The 20,278-nt window shown below is 45.4% G+C and overlaps 1 protein-coding gene across 45 annotated transcripts in view; it reads right to left on the bottom strand.

Annotated features, from left to right (window-relative positions):
• The window catches only part of BMAL1 (basic helix-loop-helix ARNT like 1), a 110,273-nt gene that overhangs the window by 42,362 nt on the left and 47,633 nt on the right, over window positions 1–20,278 (bottom strand). For 8 of the 45 annotated variants that reach the window (XM_035265848.3, XM_078340566.1, XM_078340562.1 and 5 more), the window contains exon 3: window positions 19,079–19,301. The exons of 24 other annotated variants lie outside the window; for them this stretch is intronic. The gene's annotated coding sequence lies outside the window, so the exon portion shown is untranslated. Of the gene's footprint in view, window positions 1–3,981; window positions 4,026–12,802; window positions 12,852–19,078; window positions 19,302–20,278 lie in introns of all 45 variants that reach the window. 13 more of the 45 variants (XM_035265847.3, XM_078340565.1, XM_078340561.1 and 10 more) reach the window with 2 other exon arrangements.

The following is a 20,278-nucleotide window of genomic DNA, read 5'->3' as shown; positions in this document are numbered from 1 at the left end:
ACTGCTGGTGCTTCTAACCACCACCCTGCTGCCAATCCTGCCCCCAAAAAGTAAAATACAGAGACAAAAGCAACACAAACAAACAAAACACAAGAAGCAAACATTCCTTGGAAAGGAATGAGGGCAAATTTTATAAGAAAAAGAAATCCTGGGTCAGGAAAGCTACTGGAACTGAGCAAACAAGTTACCTCTGAGCTTCCTGGCAGGCAGGGCAGAGAGGGAAGGCTGAGTTCTCACTCTTTTAAGACCTGGAAGCATATCAGGGGACAAGCCGGGGCAAGGAGAGCTATCTGTTGGAAGGTTCTCTCTATGGGACTTGAGTAATGCTATGCTGAATGGCTTGGGGAAAACAAGTGTTGTAAATGAATAGAGGACTTCCCCTCTTTTAAAATAGAACCCCAGTGAAAGCCTGCCTCTCCATCTGGCCCACAGTATTACCCATTGTGTGACAGCTGGGTGGAGCTTGGTGAAGACACTTGGTGAAGCCTAAGAATGTCACTTGGGTAGCAGCCTTGCATGATGTGGCAAGCTTAGAAAAACAGGGACAATTGTGAATCAACATCCTTGATGACCCTACTTGGTACCCGTGTGTTTACTGATCTACTTCTCCACAAAACTCCGAAACTCCAGCAGGGGTGCTTGAATGACCACCTCTGTATTCCCACAACCTACCTACATAGAGCTGGCCATGAGCACAGCACATGCTCCAGAAGTACTGCTCTCCTTCCCTGGCTCAAACAGCCACGGCAGATGGCCCCTGGCCCCACTCTCCACTACACAGTGTCTGTCCCGATGTCTGTGAAGGGAATGAATGCTGAATTGCTCGGACCTGTTCATGCTCTGATCTGTTCAGAGGGCGATGCCTCTGAGCAGAGGTGAGAGGTTGATGGGGCCCTGTCCCCATCGCAAGTCCTGTTCAACCTCCATGGTTACTCTGACAGCCTGTGGGGAATTTATTAGCCTTGGTTTGCAACAGATAGATTTAGAGAACCTTCACTGAAAGAGAACAGATGCCCTGAACCTAAGGTAACAGGTGTTTGCACAAGGATCATTCAATAAGCATTTCTCTAGTCCCTAACAGAAGCCACAATGGGGACAAAGACAGAAATCAGCAGTCCTTACATTCAAGATGTCTTCAGTCCAGTTAGAGAGAGAAGTGTTTTAATAAGTACATGACAGCATGACCAATTCAACAGGCAGGCCATGTTTACAGCTATTCAAGCAATGCACTGCCTGACTCTGGAGGTGCCTGCGGGTTTAGAAGTGACAGAGATTTGTTGTGCCATGATGACAACTCTCCAGCAGGTGGCAGTCAAGTGTCTTGAGGAAGACGTGGGTTTTTTTTTTTTCGTTTTTTTTTTTTTTGTGGGGGGGGTAGCTGTGGGACATAGATAAAGTACAAGAGCAGAATAGAGGAAAAAATGATTTCCTTGTTGTCTTGGGTGTGTGTTGGAAGGTGAGGAGGGTGCTGAGGAGGGTGCTTGGGTACCAAAAGGAGAAGGAGCCAGGGAAGGGGTGAGACTTATGTGGTGTTGCAGGGGCTTGCCGGGTGGCCTGGCTGGTAGGGAGAATGCCCTGAGCAGAGGACAGCATATATGCAGGGGTACTTCAGTCTGAAAGGTACTGGTTGTCGGGGTCAGGGTGTGATGGGGCCATTTGTGGTCCTTGGGTACCAAATTCAACTGGTAGCTCTAGATGTTTGTGGATTCCCCAAATCAAACATCAATCAAGGAGATGGCATTTGGAGCTATCGGGCTTGGATGATCAGTTGAGAGGACCCCACAAGGGACAAGATTTGTAAATCTGGGGCACTTTGTGAATCAAAACAAGGCTGGTCTTTGTGGAAAAGACCCCCAATATCGTTGAGAGAGGAGAGTCCAGAGAATCCCAGTCTCCCAGGCAGCTACTGAGGGTTGGTAGAGGGATTCAGAGGTCTAAGAGGGCTAGTTCCCCCAGGGTATGCCCCTAGCTCAGTAAAGGCAAACTCGGTTTGCTGAACAATAAAAGGGGTGTCTTCTTAACCCTTTGCCAAGTCCATCACGGAGGTGTAGGAAAAGAACAGGTTACCACCCCACTGGGCATCGTGGGGGAACCCTTGGTCCTGGATATGGAGGTACAGGCCACAAATGAGATGACTATGGGAAGTGGCCCGACCCCACCTGACCGCTGAGCAGCCGCCCAAACTGAAGTGGCCCAGCAGGGGAAATAGAATGGTCACAATGGGAGCATCTAAGTGGGCAAGCAGATCGAGCAGGTTACCCTTTCAACAGGGCTGATTATAACAACTGCAGAATGACTTGGAGTCCCAGGAACCATCAATCCCTTTAACATATCCACAAATCATCTCAAAAGGGAACTGATACCACTCAGTGCTTCTACTGTTCTAGACCCTTTATAACACAGCAATTCAGAGCATGATCTCTGATGGGAGATGGAGGTCAAGTTTCAAATCCTGACCCCATCATGTATGAGTGCTTAAGGTGCAAATCGTAGGTCCCACATTTACCAGCTATGTGACATAGGGTACTACACTTAGCCTGTATGTGTCATTGGTCTCCTGACTTGTAGGAAAAGGATGATAACATTACCTGCCTCACAGTTGTGGTGAAGATTAAATAGGATATATAAAGTGCTCAGAATGGTGTCTGGAGCATAACAAGCCCTCTGTAAGTGTCATTATTATCTTCCCATTAACCATCACAATAGCCTCATAAGACAACTAGCGAATGTTTCATCTCCTATCTTACAGATAAGAAAAGTTTGAGTTTAAGTTTAAGCCTGAAAACCAGTGATTTCGTATAATGGGAAGGCAGATTTAAACAGAGGCTAGTCCCATCTCAAGCCTATACTCCTTTCACTGTACAGCACAGCCTCCATGCAAACTAAGAAATGGGCACAGTCCAGAGACTGCGGGGATTTACAAGTTCTTCAGAAAACACTTCCCAAAGTTCTACCATGGAACATTAATTCCACAGCACTGTAATGATGTTATATGGGGGGGAGGGAATCAGGGGCCAAATAAGTATGGGGAACTCTAGGTTTAATAGGTAGGTTTTTCTTGGAGAATAGTTAGGGCTTCTTGGACCTTTAAACATGGCCCTGTGGAGGGTGAATGTGCAAGGGCAGTGGAGTCTGAGTCCCAGGTGAATGCAACCACGCACCATTTACCACCTCACATCTAACAGCCAAGGGTTCCACGGGGGCACACTAGAGGAACTGTGCTCTGCAAAGCCATTCAGGATTGAGTCCCCTGCTGTGTGGTCCTCCCCTTCCACTGCTGATTTCCTCACCAGAAGGTGCTTATTTCCCAGTCACTTGGCTCCTCTGAAAGCAGCCCAGACTCTGAGGTTCATGTCCTGCTTTTTTTTATGAGTGGTCTGACCACTTCCTCTGCCCAGTGCATGCTCACTGGCCTGGCACTGTCCTCTGCCCCTCATGCAGACCCCATGCATTCAGCCTACCACCTGCCCCAGAACCAGGACTTTTTTGTAAGGGTTTACCCCCAGCCTAGTCCCCAGGGATGGTCTGCATTACCTGGAGAACAACATGGGATCTGAAGCCACAAAGAGAGCTTTCAGGTGCTGCCTCTCCCCAGGCAGGGTCCAGGCCTTGTTCTCTTCTGCACCCCAGCACCCAACATCTGGGAGCAAGGCTGGGGGCGATATGTGCTATCTGCCACACCCCTCCTGCCCTGCCACTTCCACTCTGGGGAGCAGGCTGGCAAGGCCAAAGCTCTCTTCCTGACCCTTGACTTCGACATGCCCCTGTGTTCAAAGAGGGCACAGGGTACAATCCCCAATGGAACCAAGAAGGCTCAACAAGTCATGCTCAAGGACCAGCTAAGTGAAGGTGCCTCAGCCTGGCTCCTATTTCTCTGTGTTGTTATCTTGCTCGTCTTTGTCTTTAATTGCTACAGTTAAGAGGAGAGAGCCTGGTTCTACAGACTCAGGGGAGGAACACTCCTTCCACCAACAAACTTACTGCCTGAAGTTGAAGAAAATTCTGGGAAACATCTGCATCTTGTTCTAAAGGAAACAAAAGAATGCACTGCTGTTATTTGGTGGCAAAGGGAGAGGGGCCAGTGTGAGGGAGGGTGGAGTTAGGATGGAGCACCTGAAAGGGGCTTGTGTTTCTGGCTAGGGCTTAAGGGATACCGACAAGACAGGCCAGGCCAGGCTGTTTTTCAGAAAGGGTGGACTTGAGGCAGGCCGAGATGCAGCGCAGAAAGCCACATCCTTTTTCAAGAATGTGGGGGAATGGGAAGAACGTTCAGCAGCAGAGAAAAGGAATATTGTAGGATCTTGGATGGAACGGCCTGCACCTTTCACCTCAGAAAAGAACAAGGTGAGGGACCCCAGGACAGGCAGGAAGGGATATGTGGGGCAGGAAGCCAGCAGAGCAGTAGAGCCTCCCAGCGAGGCCCGGTAGCTGGCATGTCCCCAGAGCAGGCCAGCCAGGTGTGGGACCTTCCTGGCAGAAGAGAAAGCAAGCAGCAGCAGAGGAAGAGGCTGAGGGTTCTCCCCCAGGTACCAGACAGGCAGGAGAAGGTGGGGGTGGACAAGAGAGTAAGGGGATTCTGGGTGCACAGGGAGAGGCAGCACAGGATGGTTGGTGGTCAGTGCAGTGCCTCTTGGGTTCTAATCCTAGCCCTGCCACTTACTAGCCACATGGCCTGGGCAAGTTAGATGACCTCCAGGAGCTACGGATGCCTCATCTGTAAAGAGGGGGATTCTCTGCACTGGGCTGTTGTGCAGACCAAATGAGTTGAATGTAAGAAAACACCTAGCATGCTCAGTGGTGTCCACTGTGGCCATGGAAGTGGATGACCTCGTGCTGGTTGAAAGGGGAGAACAAGGCTGGGAAAAGTGAGATCGGGAGATGCAAACTCAGGTTGAAATCTTGGAGAGGCAGGAACTCAGAGATGGTGAAAGCAGGGGTGGCAAGAGGACATGAAGGAACTTAAAGCTGGAGAGATCCAGCACAGTGACCTCTGGGAACAAGGAGGGAGCCGAGGAGGGTGGCTGCAAGGAAGGCTACAAGTGCCTGGGGGGTAGGTCTGGAAGGCATCCCAGAGGGCAGCATTTTATAGCAAAAAGTACTGAGGACTCAAAAGAATTTGAAAAGTGAATGCAGTTTTAAGAGTCCAACCCCTTTGTTTTAACATAAAATAGAGACAACTCCTCCTGTGAAAAGCTTGGACTAGGGCAATGAGAAAGTTAGGTCAGTGAGATGAGTAACAGAATTTTGAAGTTGCTCAGGGAGATACGATGGAGAAAGCAAGGACAATGATTTCCCTAGAGAGATGGAACCCAAAGGAGGGGAAGGGAACCCAGCAGGGTGACAGCTGCTGCTGAGGGGTGGGCTGCCTCAGGGATTCTGGGGTGACACAGTAGTATCGGCTAAGGGTGCTGGGGGCATCTGTTATGTCCCACCCAGCACAGGGTTTGGCTGACTGGCAAGGAGGCCTCAGATGGCTACCACTGCCCCAAAGCCTTGAGGCAATCCAACACAGTTTATTGAGAACCCACATATGTTAGGTAATTTCTTTGGTAAAAGAATTGGTAATTTGCCTAAATTTCCACCACAAACTGCATGTAGCAGCCAAATTTCAATTCGGGACAATTCTGCAATAATGAAGACACTGTTGGTGGGCTGGCCCACGATCACTCATTAATCTCTCAACAAATATTTACTGAGGACATCCAAGTGCCAGGCACTGTTCTCCATGGCAGTGCTGGGGATGGGGACAGGGACACAAGGATCCTTGTCCTCTCTGGTACACCTTCTGGTGAGGAAGGCAAGCAAACAAAACGAGTAAGTTATGTCGGGTACTGGGTGGTGGTCAGTGCTCAGGAGGAAGGTCAGAGATGAGAAGGAGGTAGACTGGGGGAGGAGGGCAGTCAGGAAGGCCCCAAAGAGGCTGGACGGGAGGTGGTGAGAGGCGACAAATGCGTTCCAGGCAGAAAACAGCTGGTGCACAGGGCCGCAGGGAGCTGCCCAGTGCTAGAGGACCAGCAACTTGGGGGGCTACAGCTAAGGAAGGTGGGGGTGCAGAGGGCCAGGCCTGCAGACCCCTGTAAGGATCTTGCCCTTGACTCTGAGTAAAATGGGGAGTGACATGATCCCTCTTAGGTTTGAAGTCTGGCTGCAGTGGCGAGAAGACACTGTGTGTGTATGTAAAGGCAGGGCAGGAAGCTGAGTTAGGAGACAGCTACAACAGTCTGGGAAGAGATGCTGTAACTCAGCCCTCGGTATTAGGTGTGGAGGTGATGAGAAGCAGCTGGATTCTAGACATTATTTCCAGAGGCTGTGTTGATCAACGGGAAGTGAGGTATAAGAGGAGTCAGGCTGAGTGTCCATGGCAGGGTGACAAAAAGTTAACTCTTGGTATATTCTGAGATGTTGATTCTTGGTATGCTCTAAAGGAATACCAATAGGTTTCCTGATGGTCATGACCAGGGGTGACTCCCAGTCATGAACTGCACAAAGGCCCCCAGCCAAGGGGGCAACTAGAGGTGCAAAGCTACTTGCCAGGCACATGCCCCGTGTGACAGCTGGAGGAAGAGGTGCCTGTACGCCATCCACTTATCCAGGGAGGAGCCGCTGGCTTAGGACATGTTCAGCGTGGAATGCCTATGAGATGTCTAGGTGACACCACAGGCCCTGCTGCTGTGAGTAGAGGTGAAACAGAGCAGCCACCTGCCACCCCTGCCTCTCTAAACAGTGACCACAGCCCATTTATTGAGCATCAGACACATGCCTAGGGTGGTCCCAGCCCTGATGTGTCTCATTTGGTTCTCACAACATTTTGGGGGGAGGCACTGGCATCACAGAGAAGATGACACCGGGGCTTAGAGAGGTAAGGTAACTTGTCCATGATCACACGTCTGGGAAGGGCTAGAACAGGGACTGGAACCCAGATACACCCAACTCCGGGCCGGGACTTTGCTCTGTTGCTTCAGTGACTCAGCAAATAAAAGCAAGAGCTCTGTCCCAAGTAGGAGAAAGACGGCAGGACAGGCTCATACCCATCCCTCCTCCCGCCTAAGGTGCTAGGATGTCAAAAACCAGTAATGAGGACAGGAATAACCTGCATGCTGGGGGAATGGCAGATCTATTCAATGGGTTGACTAAAAGTTAGCCAGGTGATCCTTTCTGTTCAAACGTGAACCACTGAAAAGCTTTCTAAAATGCACTTGTCCATTTGCCTGGCAAGCACACTTGGAGGAAGATGATGTAATCTATAACGAGTCTCAGGATCCTCCCGGCCCTAGATCTAAGATGTTGGTCTAAATGTATCCTACCTGACCCCAGAAATAACCCTACAAGTTCCTCTTAACAAAAATGTAATCAGCTTGTTTTTTTCCTTCATTTGTCTCCTCTGGCAAGAGGAATTTAAGAAAAAAACCACATACCTCAGTGATTTCAGTTTCATTTTTCTGAGCTCTGGATATAGTGAGTATCATGTGTCTGTGGGTCTGAACGGCATGAGTTGTAAAGCTCAAGGCCATTTTCTGAGAAAATACTCACTGCAGGAATCACAACAAAAATATCAACACAAAAACTGTGGCAGAAAACACACACCAGATTTCTATTTCATGCTAGCCAGTGTTGTTTCGTTTAGTTCTCAAAGACAAACTAATTAATTCCCAGAGGGGTCAGAGAAATTGCCTGAAATCCCTCAGCTCGCAAGTAGGAAAGCCAGGATTCAAACCCAGGTCTGTCTGACTCCAAAGCTCTGTGACAACCAGAGCAATACTTCCTTTTCTGAATTAAAACAAAACAAAGTCTCCTATAAATCAATTAAAAGGCAAATACCTCAGTGGAAAACTAAGCAAAGAATATGAATAGGAAATCAGAAAAGATGAAACACAAAGACCAGTGAATATATAAAAACATGCTCAATCTCCTAACAGTCAAAATGTAATAGACAATAATATGCCACTTTCACTGTTCATATTAGCAAAGGTTCTGTTTTAAAGATAATACCAGTATTAGTGAAGACTCGGCAAATGGGCAGGCCAGTAAACTATGTATCAGAATATAAACTGATACACCTTTTGACAAAGTAATTTCATGTCTAAATTAACTCTTCTGTTTAAAGACATCATCTCTTACATAGTACTCACTTAATAGATATGCACTGGTATCTATTAATATGTCAATAGATATAAATAGATATAGGTTTAATAGATTTTCATTTAATTGATATTCATTAGTGAATATTAATACATTAATTGATATACATTGGCAAAAAAGGATACAAACTTATATACACAATGTTTCCCAATCTTATTATGTCTGTAAAAAAAAGAAAGGAAAAAAATTCACCAGAATACTAAGACGTATTCAACTGGGACTAGAACCCAGATATGCCCAACTTCAGACCGGAACTTCCAACTGGTGAGATAGGTCATTTTCATCTTAACATCATAAATTTTCAGTTTTCCATCTTTATCTATATTGGACATAAATTATTTATATAATAAAATTTCATAAACACAGAAAGGACTGAAAGGAAATAAACCAAGATGCTGACGACAGTAGCTGTCTTTGTGGGCTGAGACAATGGTTGGCGATTTTCATCTTTCAATTTTTCTACCTGTTTCAAACTTCTCTTGTGAGGCTGTGTTACTTTTGAATGAAGCAGAACTATAAAACTCAGTAGTAAGTATTCAGATTTGCTGTAACTATATCAACATCACAGAAAAGACTTCAACTAGTTTCCAGATAGGCAAATCACACACCAGCTACCCTAGATGAAAGCCTTGAGAAATCGCCAACGCAGGGAGTGTTAGGGGCCAAAAGCTTACTGCCAGCCAAGGCAGCACTGACCACTGGCACATTCACAGTACGTGTTTGCCTTTTAGGTGCTGTGGTCAGTTCTGCGGCTATCCATGGCATCAACCCAATGGGAGCACAGCATTGCCACTCAGTACAGTGTTGGGCAGCATGTTCCCTAGAGACAGTTGCTCTCTCCTGGGGACCCTCCTGGATGTCAGACCCTCATGGTCCAACCAAAGAGCCCTTAGGTTTCAGGACAGGTAGAGGCTCAGGCTTGAGGCAGGAAGCCTCTGGCAGGCTGACTTCACCCACGCAACTTGGCCTCCAAGTTGCCCCCCACAAGGAGCCTCATTACTTCCTTGATTTTCCCTTGGACCTGCCCACAGCTCCCAGAGCCAGTGTGACCCAGGTGAGGTACAGGCATAGACCACAAAACAATCAAAACAAACTTAAGAGTGGGGAGCCTGGCTGGCTATTCTTTCTTTAAAAGTCTATATGGGGATGTTTTAAATATATATGTGTACAGGTGGGAGGAGTGAAAAAATAGAGATGGCAAAAATGAAAAAAAATATGACAATGGAAACTCTTTCAAGCTCTTTTAGGATTACATATTTTCTAAAAGGGACAGGGGAAACATCAAAACACCTCATTCTCTGACAATAAATGCAGTTAAAAATTTGGACTTCTACTACTTATCCTTATGTAAAAAGACATTTCTAAGAGATATGAAACCATTTCTTTTTATTTCAAGTCTGTCATAGGATTTTTCTAGCGAATTTGTAAGCATGTGTGTGCATGCGTGCACACACACACTTATCTCTCACTCTCTCACATTTTCAAAGATGCAATAAAAATATTTCAAATACGCCTTTAGCTCTCTTGAAATGAAATCTGTAAACAAAATAACCTTAAAACACTTACAATTTTTAAAATAATCAATATAATGCCCTAACTGTAATAGAGAGAAGAAAGGAAATATAGTTAAAAATAAGACAATATATAAATCAATATACAAGCATTGGGGCACAGCTACACCAGAAAAGATCATGAAAGACATATGAAATGCTTGCACCTATTCATAACAAATAGGTAAATCTTATATACTTGGTAGCTGTGTTTCCAGAAAATTCAGTATATATTAAAAACATGCAAACATTATTTGTGTTTATATGTTAACTGCAGTCAGATTCCAGGCTCAGATGATTTTAAGCAGGGCTTTGCCTACATAAATGCAATGAGCATTAGGCAGCTGTGCAGATGTTGGGTAATCTTTTGTTTCCTAAGCATTATATCTAGCACCCCTGCCTTCTCCTCTTCCCCCAATAAAAGCCTTCTGGGTTACTGTGACAGCCAGATCACCCACATACATTCCCACAATGTCCTATAGGGGGCGCGAACTACCCACTCAGAACCGGTAGCATTTCTACAGACAAAAAGAGGTGGAAAGGTTAGCTATTAACACAGAATTATAAGGAAAACCCAATGGCAGGCAGGACTAGAATTAGAGAAGGAATAAACAGTGGAGGAAGAAGGAAGTTATTATTCTCATATTTATGTTTCTTCACTGCTGGACATCGTGCCAAACACTGTTATGTCCATGCAGAGTCTCATCTAATCCTCCTGTCAATCTTCCGGGTTAGTACTATTACCATCCCCATTTTTCAGATAAAGGTATTACCTTTCAGGGAGGTGAGGTAATTCTCATAGCCTATTTTCGGTAGAACCAGATTTTATCCAGTGCTTTCTACACTGCTTCAAGCTGTTCCCCTTCCAGGTCTCTGAGTCAATGGCCCAGGGTCCCTTACTTTGCTGCTTTGGTCTCTAGAAAATAGTGACCAGGATGCATGCTATTTAGAAAGCAACTCACAAAGAGAAAGATGGTTCAATCCCAGCCCTTCTGACCCTATTACTGTATGGTTGTGGCCAGAAAAGCCCAGGCATCCCTGAGCACAGGAAGCAATGACTCCGGATGAAGTCATGGGTCATCTTTCTCTAGATGCCTAGAAGAGCCTGGCTAGAGGCACCAGGGATCATTTCAGGAGAATGTATATCTGGCACCTGCATCCCAGTTTTGGGATAGGTGGTCATCACATCCTTCTACCCCCATAACTGCTGGAGTTGTTCTCTGAGACTGAATATTGGATTAGGCACTTGAAGAGGTGACCCAGTTTTATAATTCTTAGGCACCTCTCTCCTTCTACTTTCTGGCCATAAAACCATGACTAAGCACTTTAAACAAGAAACCTATTGCTCAGGCACCATGTTCAGGAAAAGAAAACATCAAGAGCCCTGTATTTGTCACCTCGATCTAAAGCCACCACTTCATGAACCCTGTGGGGCCTGGCAGAGCTACAGGATGAACCCATTTGCTGGGGACAGTGCAGATGCCTCTGCCCTGCAGTCTGTTCTGTCAAAACTAGCTCTGAAGGTTTTGTAGAAAATGGTTCAACCAAGGCTCCTGTCAAATGATTTCTTGCAAAATAAGTTAAAGCAGGGCCAGCCCAAGTCTAGCGCACCATGGGCTTATTTTTAGCACTATGCAGGAAAGGCTGTAAGATATTCTCACACCACAACTAAGATGGAGTCACAGTGCCGAGCCCCAAATCTCCACTCTGCTGCTTGCTTGTGTGGCTCTGGATAAAATATGACCCCTTGTTCCTTAGTTGCCTCCTTGATAAAATGAGGATGATGACAGTGATTCTGAGTCATAAATATGACAATTCATGTACGGAGCTTAGAACAGTGCCTGGCCCATGGCAAGCACTCCCTGGATATGTGTCACCTTTATTGGGATTAATAGACTGCCATGCCATAGAAAGAATGGCTGATGGAACTGGAGAACATAAACTTTGTGGAGGGAGATAGAATGGGTAGAGAGGGGAAGGGACGTGGGTCCATGAGCACTACTCTCAAACTTCTCAGGTGGAATTGTGCCATGCCTACCAACCTTTGTTCTGTGTTGCCACAAAGAGCAGAACTAGGTCACCAAGGAAACACTGCCAAAGGCAGATTTGGGGTCAGAATAAAAGAGGATTTTTAAGAGCCAAAGATGTCCACAAAGTGGGAGCAGGATGCCTGAGTGGGGCTAGGGTTCTGCCTGCCTTGGGCAGCCACTGTGCAGATGGGATCCTCCTGTACCAGTGAGTAGCTAGAGGAAGTGACCGCTTATTCCCCTGCCCACTGGACCATTCTATCACTTTGAAAATGCTGATAGCCAGGGTGTGGCTGATCAGCCCGAATGAAGGAGGATGGACTTTGGATTAGTCTTAACATATACAATCTTTAGAACTTTTAATTAATGCTCTCAGAACCCCATCCAATGTTGGCAGTGGTGGCAGGAATGACCAGTAGTGGCTCAAAAAACCAGAAGTGTTTCTTGAACACCTGCTGAGTGCTGGACAATAATTCAGGAAAGGTGTAAAATGATAGGGCTGTGACAATAAGCTATCAACATTTTCTTACTTTGGACGATTTAAATACAGTGTTGGCCAGGTGCAGTGGCTCATGCCTGTAATCCCAGCACTTTGGGAGGCCAAGGTGGGCAGATCGCCTGAAGTCAGGAGTTCAAGACCAGCCTGGCCAACATGGTGAAACCTGTCTCTATTAAAAATCCAAAAATTAGCTGGGTGTGGTGGTGTGTGCCTATAATCCCAGCTACTCAGGAGGCTCAGACAGGAGAATCACTTGAACCAGGAGGTGGAGGTTGCAGTGAGCTGAGATCACTCCACTGCACTCTAGCCAGGTGACAGAGTGAGATTCTCTCTCTCTCAAAAAACAGAACAACAACAACAACAACAAAAAACAACCAGTATGGATGACTAATGCCATTATTATCTGGGGGTACCCAATATGGAGTGATCAAGTCTGCCAACTCCATGGGCCGTGACCGTGACAGGAAGCCTGGGGTCATTCCAGTTCACGGGCAACTTCCCAGCCTCCTCTCAGGCAAAGGTTTTAGTGTTCTTCGGCACCTCCTTACCACCGACCCACCCACACAACCCCTTGACCTGGATCTTACCCAAGTCAGCAAGTCAGTCTCCTGGCCGAGTCACACACAGGAAAAGTCCCTGGAACACAGTGAAATGGCCAAAAGCAAGAAATAAGAGAAAGAGAGAGAGAGAGAGAGAGGAGAATCTGCTCCTTGAAAATTGGTTCAGAGGTGGGGCAGCCTCTGTCATGAAATAGTGTCACCTTTATTAACTATAGAAACAGTTTTAAAACTAGGAACTATTTCACCAACAAAAAACATTGCTAGTTTTTAATGAAATCATAATACAGATCCAAGAAAAAAATGAAATTTCCAAACTAAAGCTCATCAGTTATCTTCCAAGCATTTCCTGTGTACTTGTTAGTGCAAATTTATATATTCTCAACTCTGAAAACTTGAAAGCGGGTAAGTGGCTGTAAGGATCAAGAGATTAGGAAAAATAAATATGTGTAGGTGACCTTGAGGACATTCTTTTACACATTTAATTGTTGGCTATCTGGCAACACCTGGCACCATGTTTGAGAACCACTGTCCAGTCTGGCTAGAAACTCTCTGGGCAGGAAGATGAACCATCTCTTCTGGGAAAGAATGGATTCAATCAATAATCCAAGCGCTCCAGCTTTGGATCCCAGCTGCTGGATCTGCCCACAGCTCCAGTTCCTCCCTCCCCACCTCTGACCTTCTCTGTAGTAGGTGGTTCACATCCCAGCATGTCACCGTCTTTTACTCTCTGGTTGGTTGTCTATCTACAGGCAAATCCTAGTACTTCTTCCTCACCCATAATCACTCCCTGTCACTTGTTCCTCTCCATGCTGGCTGCTACAGCCTTGGTCTAGGTCCCCCGCCTGGCCTCTTCACATCCTCTAAAACCGCTGGCCTGTGGCATCCCAACAGCTGACTTCAGAGGCTTTACCAGTTCGCCCTCCCTAGCAAAGGTTTCCCTACGTCCCTCTGTCCCTCCCAGTCTCAGGAAGAGAAGTAACTCCCCAAAGCCCACTCTGGCTTAGTCACTGTGCCTGACATGTAGCCCAGGGCAAGAAAGAGATACAGGTTTCACCACATGGCCGGCTCCAGTCCATTGATATTGGCTACCAGAATGCTGCTCAAAGATACAGAGGGCCAGAAAAAAAACCACCATGATCAGTTATTATTCTTCTACCAGGGGTGGGGCCAGAGCACTGGGAACACAGCACTCATGCCACTGACTTGCTTTCCCAGAAGAGGGCAGGGCACTCCAGGGAACTCGGGATTGCCTGTCTCTGGCCTGTGCCCCAGTCTTATGCTCCCTTTGGTATCCCATGGAATCACCTCAACAATCCATACCCAGGGCTCCTCCAAAGTTGCAATACTTATCTTCACTGCCTTCTGCCACCCACCACTGCATCATACTTACCCTCCCACTAACACATGGCAAATGTACTGCACCTTTTTCCATTAGAAAACTTTATAGCATCTATAAGCTTTTCCCAAGTGGGTCAGAGCAACTGATGTTACCTTTGCCTTGCTATCCAAATAGATTACAAAATTCTCCACTCTCATTTTCTCCACCACTCAACAAATCTGTCTGTTATACACATATAACTTGGTCTGCTTATGCATGGGGTGATTGTTTTGCCATCTTCATGTCTATGTCTTCTGAGACTGTGAATCCCCAAAGGGTAGAAATAAGATCTGTTTAATACAGTAGCTCCAGCAAGCACAGCAGGACACTGTCAGAGAGAAGCATGGAGACAGCCGCCCCAGCCCACCTCTGCCATGATTCTTAATGGGACCCTAGGCAAGTTACTCCCCTGCTTAGGCCTCCACTTCCTCACCTACAATGAGATCTACTTAAAACTAATGTCTCCCTGAAGGCCCTTCTTGTAGCTCTAGTACACTACGACAACACAGGCAAAAAAGCACTGGGTTTATGTCTCTTCATGACTATGTGAGCAATAATCACTCAGGGTTAGGCTCAGCCAGATATCACAATACTGTGCCTTTGAGTGGCACAGATCTGCCATTGCAATGTGTGAAAACTCTAAAGTGGATATTTAGTGCAATGGGATGTATGTTTATGCAGCTAAGTATAATGGACAATGAAGAATGATTTTATCTCCTTTTGAGAACATAAGTATACTATTCTATATTTATACCTCCCATCTCCTAATTTAGACAGGGAGGAACTTTTTCTGATCAGCACCCACTTGCCAATAATTTTGCTCTACATCTAAATGGAGAACAGGAGTCATATAAGTTCACAGATTGAATGGATGGTTGATTTACAAAGCCCTTAAAATGTGGCTGCAGGCCGATGCTGGCAACCCCATAATTAGATATGGCATGTTCTGCAATGATGTATTTTTTAACTGTTTTTTAATAACTCCGTTCTCCTTCTGGGATGAGGAGAAAAATGGAATTTGTTAAAAATAAATTGAGATTTTAGTGGCTTTTCAGCCTTCTGCTGCTTGTTGCTCAAAATATTCTATAAATAAGAGAAGCCCTGCCCTATAGTGCACTGTAAACACCCACAGACACTCACAGCCAAATTCTTCCAATTATGACCCTGTGCCTGTTGCCAAGCTACTGCAAGGACCTACTTGAAAGGCGGCCATCTAGGCCATTTCCTGATTAAGCTGCCCTGTAGCAAGGAATCAAGGCCTTCTGCTTCAGCATTGTATCTAGTCTCAAATAATTACTCCGTGTTCCTGAAATTAAGCCCTTTCCTTGTGACAGAATTACAATTCAGAGGTAAGTGAAAGGCTAACCGTCCGCCATCTGTCCGCCTGCCTAAGTGGTACATGCATTTAAGACCCTGAGCTGTCACATGTTGGACTTTATTTACATCAGGTAGCAGAAGTGCATTCACAACAGCATCTTTCATTGCACTGAGCAAATCAAGGTCAAACAAAAGTAGGTCAACTATCGACATGACAGGTGAGTCAGCTGCAGCCTGCCTTTCTGTTCAGTGGCTTCCTGACTCATCGCTTTGGGTCACCACAGCCCAATCCCGCAGGCTGAAATGGTCATTTAAAAATCCATACCATACCCCAAAAAGGAAATGAGGTTTTTACTGATCTGCAGTTCAAATGCCAGTGTGTGAGGTGGGACTGCCCTGGCCACCAGGCTCCCACATGGCCTCAGCAAGCCATTGAAGAACTGCATGCAGAGAATCGGGAGATGACAGTGTGCCACATTCTCACCGAGAGAAATTACTTCCAGCTCCTTAAAAACCAGAATGTTCAAAGCAGCAATGGAGCAAAATGGGCTCTGGCTAGAAACTAATCACCCTGCCTCCCGCCATGAGGCTTTCATGTCAGCTCAACTGGATGAGTGTTCAAGAGAAGTGTTGTCCACATTGGCCCCGGGACCCTCAAAAGGCCCTGTGACACAGTTCCTGCCCCAGGAACTCACTCCCTAAATGGGAAGCCCATTAATGAACAAGGGAATTAATATGTGGTCAGATTTTCCAAACTCAAAATTGGGACCTATATACTTGGAGGGGCAGTGTTTTTAAAAGTAGGAATCCTGTAAAACTGGGGACCTGGGGGTCACAAAGCATTGAGCTCTTCAGAGAGGGTTTTGCTGGCCGTCTAATGTAAAGGGGTCCTTCCTATGACTCTCATGCTATCCCCGGGTTCTAATTTCTTAATAGCTGAAGTGATCATGTATTCTTGTGCCCCTCTGATTAGAATGTGAGCATCAGGAAAGTGAAGACCCACTCTGTCTTGCTCTTGACTGGGTACAGAGCAACTAGAACACTGACTGGCTCTTAGTAGGTGCTCAAAAAATATTCACTAAAAAAAAAACAAATACTTGCCAGACTCTCAGAAAAGCATTATTTATACCAATCTCCCTCAATCCCTACAGCAATATTATGGGATAAAATGATTAGATCTCCCATTCAATGAGAAAATCAAGGCTCAGGGAGGGTGTGTGTTTTCCCCACGGCTGCATATCTAATGAGTGATAGAGGTGGAATTCAAAATCAGGTATGGAGTATTATGATCCTCCCTTTTTGATGAGTATGTATTGTTTTGTATAATTTAGAAAAAGCAAAAATGAAAAACTCTGGTGGAAAAACTGCTCATCAGAAAAAGCTGTAATCAACTAATCTTATCTATGATAAAATCAGTTCTGGCACCCCAAATTCAAGTTCCATGTCCATCTACAGAGGACAATGGCAGCACAGCTACAGCAAGAAGAAAGGATTCTGGGGGCTCCCTTATGGAAGGAGTCTGTTCCTTTCTTTCTGCAGGGCCTCAAAATCCAGGCAGGGAGTGGAGGGCCATTGGCACCAGCGATCATCGTGCCTACGGCTACTGGATATGTCAGGCTTGCACAATGGTTCACTGGAAATGTTCCAAAGAAAGGCCTATAAGCAAGTTTGAGGTCGCAGAGTTAAAGTACTTGGAATCCACCTTCTCCCAAACCCATATGTTGAAACTTGAAAAGAAAAAAAAAAGCATTTTTTAAATACTGAAATTTCAAAAATGTTTAAATTGGAAAGTAGAGATTTACACTTACCTGAATTGAGAATATTAAACCCTGTTGAAGCTAACTTTATCCGACCCCCCGCCCCGCTTTTTTTTTTTTTGAGGCAGAGTCTCGCTCCATCACTAGGCGCCAGGCTGGAGTGCAGGGGCGCGACCTTGGCTCACTACAACCTCCGCCTCCTGGGTTCAAGCAATTCTCCTGCCTCAGCCTCCCAAGTAGCTGAGACTACAGGCACACACCACCACACCCAGCTAATTTTTTTGTATTTTTAGTAGAGGCGGGGTTTCACCATGTTGGCCAGGATGGTCTCGATCTCCTGACCTTGTGATCCGCCCGCCTCGGCCTCCCAAAGTGCTGTATCCCCCTTTTTAGTCTATAACTCACAATGAAATTCTTACTAGTCTGATGTTTTGGGCCAAAAAAGCCTCTCCAGTCTATCCTCTAGATGCAGGCTATGGCTTGAGTTCATGTGCAAATCAGCAGGTGCATCTCATCAAAATGGCCAGGCCAGTTCTCATGTATGAATACCTATCTCAAATACAGGAAATAAATGCAAATGCAGATAGTATCAACGAAAAATGTATTTCCAAGTGTTTTCAAGTTGCCCAACAACCCTTAAATACAAACATCCTGCAGAAACATTACACCCTCCATGGCTGTAAATGAGCAGCAGCACAGTGACAAAAGAGCACATAACCTTCCACATCAGAAACTGTTAACCGGGATCCCTGGGTAGATTTCAGGGAAAATGTCTCATGAAAAATGCTAGACTTATATTTGTGATGTGCATTTTTTTTAAGAGGGTCTATAAATTTCATCAGACTCACAAAGTGATCTGTGACCCCAAAAGACTAGGAATACCACCACTGTTGCCACTCCTGTTTCATTTAGACAATGCTGCTGACACAAACAACAATATAGGAAGACCTTTCACAGTAAATATGATGATGGTGACAATCAGAAAAGATTGTCAAGCTCTTATGCAGACGATCCAGCCACCAGAAACTGCTCAATCAGTGACAGAAAAGAAGTCAGTAGCTAAAAAGGGACTAGGAAATAGCTGCGCCTTAGCTTGAGCCCACTGCCCAGACAGGGACAAATGGCACAACCAGAAAAGAGCAAGAAAGCAAACTTAGGGGCCAGAAAGTCTTGAGACAGGTGAACTTGGGAGCAACAGGAGAAAAAACACAGGCTTTGGAGCCAGCCAGGGCCTCACATACAGACTCAATCTGCAGCTTTGGGATGATAATGATGATAACAACAGCTGCAATGAGCTATTATTTGCTGCCAGCACAATGTCTGGCACACAGTGAGCACATACTTATGTATTTAGGAAATAACATGTTATTTCATTTAATTTTTATTTTTTATAAAAAGAGAAGGGGTCTTGCTATGTTGCCCAGGCTGGTCTTGAATTCCTGGCCTCAAGTAACCTCCCATCTCAGCCTCTCAAAGTCCTGGGATTACAAGAATGAGCCACTATGTCTGGTCATTTCATTTAATTTTTATCACAATGCTGTATTATCTTCATAATATAGAAAATATACATATTATTTATTATATACATAATACCTATATAATCTTCCATATTATCTCTCTATATATATCATCTTTATCTTCTAGATGTGGAAAAGGAAGGTTAAAGAAATAAGTAGCATGCTCAAGGTCCCCAGATTGTTGAGATTCAATCCAGGATCTGTTTGGCTATAAGCCCATACTCTTAACTACTAAGCAGTGGCAATATTCAGCTTCCTCATCTGTAAAAGAAGATTATAATTCTTACATCCCCAAAGCAGTAAAGACTAGATAGAATGCATGTGAAGTGCTTACCATGGTGCCTGGCACACAGGAAGCCCTCTAATGTAGATTCCTATGACATCAGAACCTTTGGAAGGGAGAGGAGAGGTGGGAGGTGAGCACGCAGCTATACAGATGGTACAGCATCTCACTTTGCAGGTCTTGACAAGCAGGATTAGGAACTCTGGACCAAGGCTTAAATGACTGGGATGAGGCTGGTCCAAAGGTAGTGAGTTATCTTCACTGATGGTTCAGTCTGTAACAGATCAAACTCCTTGTTCTACTTTTTCCCCTGCTTCTCACTACTGCACTTGACTAGTCTTAAAAAAAAAAAAATTTTTAATAAAATAAAATTTAAAGGACTGGCATGACATACTCTCAGGGACACAGAGGGGACACATCTCATCAAGATGAAAAATAATGTGCTTACTCAGAGATGAAAGGCTTGTCATCAAAACTTGGAGAGGGTTGACTTTTTGAAAGAAGGAATCATTCAAGCACACACACCAAAAAGGTGAAAAAAGGCAGCACCAGACAGCATGGCTATGCCCAGGCCAGGAATGTGTGCCTGTTACCGGCCTGCGTCCCTGAGACCCAAGAATGGTATGGCTCCTGTGCATGTTTGTAAGAAGGAAGATACTAGGCCAGGCATGGTGGCTCACGCCTGTAACCCCAGCACTTTGGGAGGCCGAGGCAGGCAAATCATAAGGTCAGGAGTTCCTGACCAACATGGTGAAACCCTGACTCTACTAAAAATACAAAAATTAGCCTTGCGTGGTAGCACGCATCTGTAATCCCAGCCGCTCAGGAGGCTGAGGCAGGAGAATCACTTTAAACCAGGAGGTAGACATTGCAGTGAGCCGAGATTGTGCCACTGCACTCCAGCCTGGGTGACAGAGTGGGACTATGTCTCAAAAAAAAAAAAAAGAAGGGAAATGCTAGAACCCTAGTTATCTGTAAACCCCACCTGGAACTTAGGTACAGTCTAGGTATTCTTTAAAAAAAAAAAAAGAAAAAGAGAATTTGTCAGAGCAGCATCAAATAGAGAGAAATGTACTCACTGTAAGAAAAAAACAAATGACAGTGTGGCTTGGAGTGTGCAAAGATACACGGATTCATCTGCAGGAAGAATAATCCCATTCACTGACACCACCATCTTGACTATCCTCTTATTAAAAAGTAAAACAGGGGAGGTTGTGGAGCAGCAGAGTCACTCCCCAGAGAGCCAATGCC

The sequence above is a fragment of the Callithrix jacchus genome, chromosome 10, assembly GCF_049354715.1.
Source record: "Callithrix jacchus isolate 240 chromosome 10, calJac240_pri, whole genome shotgun sequence".
Classification (NCBI taxonomy): Eukaryota; Metazoa; Chordata; class Mammalia; order Primates; family Cebidae; genus Callithrix; species Callithrix jacchus.
The sequence above is the reverse complement of the archived record's forward strand: the minus strand, read 5'-3'. Positions and strand labels throughout refer to the sequence as shown.